At 32.3% G+C, this 6350-nt stretch overlaps 1 long non-coding RNA gene across 1 annotated transcript; it reads left to right on the plus strand.

Annotated features, from left to right (window-relative positions):
- Positions 1-1007: 1007 nt before the first annotated feature.
- Positions 1008-3179, plus strand: LOC105791431 (uncharacterized). Its single transcript, XR_001132974.2, has 3 exons — positions 1008-1963; positions 2078-2106; positions 2652-3179. It is a non-coding gene; the product is annotated as an uncharacterized LOC105791431 (long non-coding RNA).
- Positions 3180-6350: the final 3171 nt, after the last annotated feature.

The following is a 6350-nucleotide window of genomic DNA, read 5'->3' on the forward strand; positions in this document are numbered from 1 at the left end:
GGATCACGTCCTCCGATACCAAACCTAGAATAAATCAAGATTCCACGAACCTTCTTCAGTGGTCATCTCATTAAGAAAACAATCAGAATCGAGATTATCATTAGTAGGAATATGTCTAAGTAGAGGACCTATACTAGGGATCCAATTGTCCCTCCAACCCTCCAATAGTGAATTTTATTGTCATCTCCAACAGGCCAAAATAAATTCTCTCGAAGAAGCGCCCAAATTTTGGAAAGAGATCTCCAAAGAAAAGAACTCCTATCCTGAGCAATGCAAATCGGTAGATCCTCCCTCATTTGGTACTATTCGAAGATGGATTTCAACCTATTGTTTTGTTTGGATTTAATTTTAATATATTTGCTTTTTTTTCTTGTTATTAATTAAGGGTCTGTTTGATTGTGGGATTTGATTTTCCGGAAATTATTTTCCAACTTTTCCAGTGTTTGTTTGGCGGAAAACATTTTTCATTTGGAAAATCAACTCCAAAACACGGGAAAATGCCTTACAATTTTTGGGAAATTATCTTACCGTTTCAATTTCCGTAAGACATTTTCCTAAAGCTCTCAGGCATTCTTCTCCCTTCATCCATTCTTCTCCCTTCATCCAGCAAGCTCCATTCATCCATTCTTCTCCCTTCCTTCATTCCTTCAAATTTCTGTGAGAAAACGTCGACAACCGATTTTCCAGTAATCCCCCACTCTCCTCGCTATCGATTATCGTTGTGGTTTTTCATTTCCTCGGTTCCCTCCTCTCCTGATCAGGTAACCTTCACTTTTTTCCTCTTCGGGTTTGGCTTTAAATGGTAACCATGAAAGAGAGCGGGAATTGGCACAGCTTCCTTTGCTACTTCTCTATTTAAAGCCTCCTATAAGGTGTTATTTCTCTATTTTAGTGCCTATTATCCTTTTATTATTTTTGCTCTCTCTTTGTTTTTGAGATCTGTGTGTTTCTTCAAGCTTCTTGAAAGCTTCATTTTGGTTCAGAACTGGAAACCGCTGCTGGTACGTTGCAATTCTATTTTTTGACGGTTACTTCATTTATTTTTCATTTCATTTTGGATTTTATGCTTCGTTTCTCATTTTTGCTCTACTTTTTTCTTTTTCTTTATGTGGTTGTTTCTACTTTTTGTAAGTTGTAACGTGGCTGTAGCACAGAATCAGAGATGCATTATTTTTAATTTCTTAGATTTGTTTGATATAATTTTTTTTTTCTAGTGAGAAATCATCTGGCGCTTATCTTGAGTTGAAATCACTTTTTTTTATTAGCCTTGGTTGGTTTTGCTTTTGTGTTTTCTCACTTTAGAAGATTTTAAGAGGTAGTAGTTTGTAGATCTGTGTTTGTAAGCTATAAATTTAATTGATTCTAAACATTTTTCCTAAAAGTAAATGATCAGCTGTGGAATCACCGCGCGAGAGACTCTGCTACGAAATCATCTTTAAAACAAAAATTATTTTCCAATTATTTTTCCAAACAGAGTAAAAGAATCAATTAGTAGAATTCTTCTTTTCTTTCCTTTTTCTTTGGCAGTTTTCTTTTGGGATTTTGAGAGTTTTACGTTGAATTGTTTTGTTATTGTTAAATTTGACGATACTCTGCTGCTAAAGTGCTAAGAAAACCTTCAGTTTTTAAAGCAGAAAAGCTCCATGTCAAATGCAAAACTTAGGCAGTTTTCTGAAATCGAAACGGCTTTTACCTAATATGTGGTGACAATTTTGTTTTCGCTGCATGGTTATACAAGCATTTGATTGGTTAAGTTATATAATTGATAACACGAGAGAAAAATCAAAGAAGAAATGCAACAAATCAATGAAATTTCTACAATAATTATTTATTATTGCTGTTTAAATCTTATTCAAGTCCTCTAACTCTCACTGTGCTCCACATCCTCCTTTGAATGAAAGGATCCTTTCGTCAATGACCAGGAGGTCCGTCGCTGCTCACCCATGGCATGATCTTGAAATTAGTATCCAATGTCAACTTTAGCTGTGTATAGTTTCTTCTGGGTTTCATATTGGTTTTTTTTGTAAATATAACAATTTACTACTTTTTTTCCTACTATTTTTAATCTATATTACAGGACTTGGAGCTCCTACGGTTTTTAACTGCGTAAGTATGCTATACTTTATCTTCTTCCCGGTTATTACATATTAAATAACATATCTGGGATGGGATAAAATGCTCTAGACATTACTGCATTTGATTGTCCCTAGCACATTTCTTATAAACATTTATGCAAATCCTTTAGAATTGAAATATAGTAAAATTTTCATTAATAACAATGGTTTTAATAGATCTTACTTGATTATTGTTATACTGAAGATGTGGTTAATTTTAGCTGTATTTTGTATTCAATTTGGTCCGGTGTAACTGTATGAACTGTTAAAATTAGAACAAAATATACTTGTTGCTTGAGATGTTGCAATTGTTGTGAATGATGCATAGCCTAATTAACTCTCTACTAAGAAAGAGGTCCTCGGTTCAAAATTGTACCATGCTCAAACGATGTGCATTCTGCACTTTTTGAATGATTTGTATTGTATATATTTATTCTCAGTAACATCGTTAGTGACTGGATCCTGCTGTTTTCACCATGCATGATAGCCTTCCAGTTTTCAATTTGTTTATTTGACGTCGGTAACCTTGTGATATAGACTACATTTAGCAGCATGGGCCAGGCAAGCACATGTAGTGAGTTATCTTTGCAAGCAAAAGGCTGATGTTGGTGCTGTTGCCATGGATGGCATGGGTGCGATTCATTTTGCGACACAAAAAGGACATCTAGAGGTTGTCTGAACTTTTCTTTCATCAGGAGTTTCAGTGAGAGCCACTAATCGCAAGGGATTCACTCCACTTCACTATGCTGTTCAAGGGTCCCATCTAGAAGTAATCAAAGTCTTATTAAAGAAAGGTGCAAGTGGCTAGAAATTTAATAGCAGATGGTGAATCAGTTAATGCAACGCTAGCAGTTGGAGTAGTGTTTTATGATTAGATTATTTAGCCTAAGTTTTGGTTTTTGTGTGTTTTGATTTAAACCCAGCAAGCTTCCTGGCAGAAGACATTGCCATTTTTTTAGTTGTAACTGGCTAGCAATTTGATAGCAGATGCACTTAAGTAGTTACGCCAAACAAAGTCTATAACAATTTACTAAGGATTTGGTATATGTCTTGTCTTTTGTTCAACATTTTGGTCTTGCTGAATCTGTTTAAAAGATCCAAAGTTTCATATTGGTAGGTAAATACATCTTATATGTTTTAAATAAATGCGTAGATTAGTATTTTTTTAATTGTGGTTTAGAAGCTAAATTTATAATTATTCAACCCTTGTTTTTTATTTTTAACACAATTACAAATAATTTATTTGACTTTGGTTGTTTTCAATTTATGACGGTTAATATTGAAGCTTAATGATTGAGTATTATTATATATTTAATTTGATTTATTTATTTATAAATAAATCATTGCAATATATGTAAAAATAATTTAAAATATAAAATTTATTAATATATATTAATATATGTAAAAATAACTTTTCCGGAAAATATTTTGAAATCATAAACAATGAAAATATTTTACATGATTCAATCAAACACCGAAAAATATTTTCCAAGAAATCATTTTACGAGAAAAGTAAAACATTTTCCGAAATCATTTTACGGAAAATATTTTACTGGCAATCAAACGGACCCTAAATGTCTTTGGCTTAGTTTGATTTTTAGTTCGCACTTAAAAATATTAATTATTGAAAGCAGAATGAATTTTTATTTTTTATGTTAGTTATAGTTGATATATAATTTTTATAATATAAAATAAATATTTTATATTTAAAATTAAATAAAATGATTTTAAAATGATAAAAGAAATTTTTAAAAATTATAAACGATAAACGGAATCAATTTGTTTTAATGTCGATTTGAATTGTTAAAAATCAAAATATTGTGCAATAAATTTTTTAAAAATTTTGATCCCAGTTATTATAATCCCTACTATTTTTGTTTGTCTTTATCAGATTTTTCTTTTGATTTGTGTATGTTGTAAAAGAATATTTATTAATACTATTTAATTCATAATATGAAAGACGAAAATGCGATAATAATGCTTAATGAACATAGCAATATTATTATATCGAGATGTTAGCATTTTCATGATAGCTTTGGTTTGATTTGTCACGTGGCAAATTTTTATTTTATTTTAATTTAAGCTTAAAAAGAGAGAAGAAGAAAATAAGGAGCAAAAAACAAAGCTCAGTTGATTTTAAGAAATCAAAATTGTTTTTAATTTTTTCTTATAAAGTCAAAAATATTAAAGGAACGTTGATTGGTTGAAAATTTTATAAAATACATTTTAAGAAATGAAAATGAAAATATGTGTGTTGTACCATCTCTTATACATGTATCTTTATTAGACAAGTCTCACACCAAGTGGACTTAGTACATCAAGTAGCATCATGGCGAGTTTTTGCTAAGCTATCTCTATTGGGAGTGCATGAAACCTTAGGTCGATTGATTGTTTAGCCATTTTAAGATGTTGCGTTCTCAACTTAGAAGGTTACATCACTATCACTACAAGGAGACAAGATGTAACTCTATCACCAATGAACTCAAGGTGTGTGGCATCCCTTGTCTCTCATATATAAGCTCACTTATAGCACTTGAGAGACCGCTAAACACACAACCAAACACATACAACTTTCTTTCATTGTCACTCTCACTCTTTAAACTCTTATCCTCATCACTGAATACAACGATCCTTCATCCCCAAACAAGTGTGAATTGTCGTCATCATTACCATCTACTCTTTTTTTTTACCTGTCAACAATTTGATGTAGTAAGCATAGAAAATAATGGCCAATCCAAATTCAAGTGTTCCCCCAACCAATGAGCATAAACTCTATGACAACCAACGAAACTCCTAGAGAGATAGTTAGTCATGACCAAACAAGCATGACACAAATTGTCCAGTACCCCCACCATGATAATACAATTACTACCCCCAAGGTCATACTAGTGCCCCTCAACCGATCAAAGCTCTTAAAACTCCCAGTCAGGATCCTAACAATTTATCGAGTTACAAGAGAGGTTAAAATAGTTGTCCTCCCAACAAAGAGGTATGAGAAATAGTAGAAGTTTATCCAAGAATACTTATAAAGACAAAGACAAATGAATATAAGGAATGGAAATATTATTAAGGAGTTAAGAGAGGTCAGAGAAGCCTAGAGGCAGAACTACTAGGAATAGGAGGAGAAAACAACTCCCTCCAACCATAAGAAACAACATTGTACTGGGAGTGCAATCAATCTTGAGGATAACAACTGTAGCCAAAGCTGGTGATTGAATGAAGATATATTTGAGGAGAAAATTTAAGAACTAAGGAAGGAAATGCAAGATTATAAGAAATCAAAATCATTTTGCTTAACCAAAAAGTATACTAATGATAACTCTAAATTATATAGACATTTACAGCACCTTCTGACTAGTAATTCATGAAAATTCTAAGTGTTTTGATAGTAAAATTTGTAGTTTTATTACAAATTTGTAAAGTTGGACAAAACTAAAGTTAAATTTTTATTCTTACTTATTTACAAGCTAATTTTACATATTTTTGCAAATTTGATGCAGTTTGGTACAATAGAAGAAAAGCTAGTCTTGAAGCTCACTTATTCAATGCTAGATGCATTACTACAGCATAGGCCCTGCAAACATGAGTTGCTAACCAATTAGCATGGGATGCCCCAAGTTGAGTTATTGGACTCTCAAATTCACCTTGACCCAGCTCTCAAATGGGTCATTGAAGTGGACAAGCTTGGTTCCAAGTATGAAGCTCGAATCGTCTACTAAGGGAGGAAAGAGCCCAATTCGGCCGTAGGGGAGTCCATCCATCCATAGAGGTGCTTAAATTAGCCAACCAAAACTTGGTAAAATATCTAAAATCAGCCACAAAAATTATCCATGTGATTGCTCAAACTCCTCCCCATTTCAAGGTTCTTTCCCATGAATCAAGCATGAAACTAGTTAAAAATAACAAAGCCATCCACCCTCTTTCCTTAACTCAAGGGGCTGACTATGAGGAGAGGTAATAACTAGTTAATTAATAACTAACTTGATAAAACCTGAGTTTTAAAGTTAATTAGGATCACTGGCGTGAGTTAATCTCCTTCCTATTTTATTAGATTTATTTCAATTGTTAATTGGTTAATTTTAATTTTAGGCAATTTTATGTTAGTTTAATTAATCCATTTTAATTTGACTTTCGTAATATAATATTAAATCAGTACTATTTAGACTTATTATTGTAGAAAGTTAACTTAGGTCTAATTCAACCTCTATTGGGTACAATCCTTGGAATTCTTCCCAA

Source organism: Gossypium raimondii, chromosome 8 (assembly GCF_025698545.1).
Source record: "Gossypium raimondii isolate GPD5lz chromosome 8, ASM2569854v1, whole genome shotgun sequence".
Lineage (NCBI taxonomy): Eukaryota > Viridiplantae > Streptophyta > Magnoliopsida > Malvales > Malvaceae > Gossypium > Gossypium raimondii.